Source organism: Lolium rigidum, chromosome 4, assembly GCF_022539505.1.
Source record: "Lolium rigidum isolate FL_2022 chromosome 4, APGP_CSIRO_Lrig_0.1, whole genome shotgun sequence".
NCBI classification, from domain to species: Eukaryota; Viridiplantae; Streptophyta; class Magnoliopsida; order Poales; family Poaceae; genus Lolium; species Lolium rigidum.
In genome coordinates, this window is record NC_061511.1 from 219,080,474 (window position 1) to 219,082,587 (window position 2,114).

Consider the following 2,114-nt stretch of genomic DNA (forward strand, 5'->3'; position numbering starts at 1 on the left):
AACTGTAAAAACAAATTCGCCCAAACCCAGTTTATATTTCTAATTCTAGCGTAAAAAATGTAAGTGTTTTTTGCACATAGAAATTACAGTGGCAAATACGTTATGCTGCTAGGTAATGATGTGTTATAAAAAACCATACCCAGTGAGCATTAAAGTCTACAGACCTTAAACTTTGAAGCGCTGAAGATGAGAGGATGTAGGTAAATAGTTGGATTCAAGTGCACCGCTAGTGGGCATATACCATCAACCCCCATCCTGCCGGAATTGTGTATCCTGTCGCCAATGTTAAAAATTTGAGAAGTCTGTTGTATCCTGCTGGAATTGTGTTTTCTGCAATTGTATAAGGGGACCTTACCTTTGAACTGAACATCATTTAGGGTCTTTCTCAAAATGCAAGGCACAATGTTGTCCAACCGGACTGCCTTGTTTACTACCTACAAAAACACGAGGCAAAAATCAAGAGTAATGAATTTGAGTGTGATTATGTAGCAGAAACACATTTTTATTCACGACTGGGAGAAAAATGGATGCCATGGTGTCGGCTACCTGGATGCGAACGTCATGGATTTGTACTCCTTTCATGTAACTGTATTACCATCCAAGTCACTACCTGCCTAGTAGCTGGTTCAGAACTGTTTCACACTCCACCCAAGACCAATTGCAGGAAGCTTATTTTGACAACCTACACACTGAAATAGGGTACCAACATTTTGACAAATTACAAACATGAAAGAGTTTGTGCATTAGATAAACGTGTCCAATATTTGAGGGTAAATAATTAGTACCATATACCACGGAGAAGAATTACTCTAGTCAGTTTTTAGACCATCGACCCATGACCACCGCTAGCTACTCCATCGTCTCTGCTCTTGTAACCTGAAACAAAGACCATGCACTACGGTTTATATCTAACCCAACATGTGCACCACAAAGACACACCACTTCAAACCTTATAAATAGGGATGAAAAATATAGAGAGCAAAAAAAATTCTAAACCAATTGCAAAAGAATTGCTACCGTTGGATTATAAATTGCAGGATAAAGCAAAGTTAGTAAATAAACGCACAATATCACATGGATCAACCTCTCCTGCACCCTCGCAGGATTATTGTATAACACCTTCTAGGCAGAGATAAAATAGCATCTACATGATGATTAGTGGGAAAGAATTGAAACACAGTTAAAGAAGAGATGAGAATGCAAATAAGGAAAAAAAAAAGAGCATCACCTCATCTCCACGTCATGTCATAGCAGTCATTGGAGCTCGGTTCCTGCTGTTGCCGCTGTGCACGAGGAAGACGGTGAGACGAGGAGGCAGTCCACAGCCGAAGTGCCTTCATCCATGGCTGGAGGTTGCAGTTCACGGCCGGCTGTACACCTCAAGGCGCCGGGATCCGCCGTCCCCGCGCCAACCGCCGGGATCCGCCGTCCCCGCGCCAACCGCCGGGATCCGCCGTCCCCGCGCCGACCGCCGGCTCCAGCTGCTGCTGAGGCGGCCCCGATGCGGAGGAAAAGGAGGGTGGCTGGGCGAGACAGCAGCCCACCTTGTACAAGGCAACGGCGGCCTCCTCCTCTCGCGCTCGTCGAAGACCGAGCTGCGGGCGAGCAGCAGCGGCCTCCTCTTCTCGTGCTCGTCGGAGACCAAGCTCCCAGGTGAGGGACACCAGCGATTGGGTGAGGAGAATGGCGCTGAGATCGGGAGGACGACGACATACGGCGGCGCCTCGTCCTCCTCCTGCTGAGCACCAGGGAGACAGAGGAGAGAGGGAGGAGAAGAACGTGCGAGGAAGGGGAGGGGCAGGAGCGGGGCGACTCGCGAGCGGATTGGCAGCCGGCGGCTAGGGTTTCCTAGCGTGGGATTCGCGTTTTATACCATCACTGAAAGGTCGAAAGTACCCCTATCTACCCAGAGATATTTTGGACGGCCGGGGCGAGACCAACGCTACCTAGGAACAACCCACAGCGACTGATGCGGGGGCCCGACCGACCGTAGGACCCAAACGTAAGCCAAACGCGGGTAGATGTTTGCCATCGCATGGATTTCACTAGCGTCAAGGATTGACGAGGTAAGCTGCTGTGCTGCCAGCAACGAACGGTTTAGATCGATTTTGGGC

General features: G+C 48.9%; 1 long non-coding RNA gene across 1 annotated transcript; it reads right to left on the reverse strand.

The window, feature by feature from the left end:
- Nucleotides 1-239: 239 nt before the first annotated feature.
- On the reverse strand, nucleotides 240-840 carry LOC124707484. Its single transcript, XR_007004875.1, has 4 exons — nucleotides 786-840; nucleotides 547-689; nucleotides 356-434; nucleotides 240-273 (listed from the first exon to the last, which is right to left on the reverse strand). It is a non-coding gene; the product is annotated as an uncharacterized LOC124707484 (long non-coding RNA).
- Nucleotides 841-2,114: the final 1,274 nt, after the last annotated feature.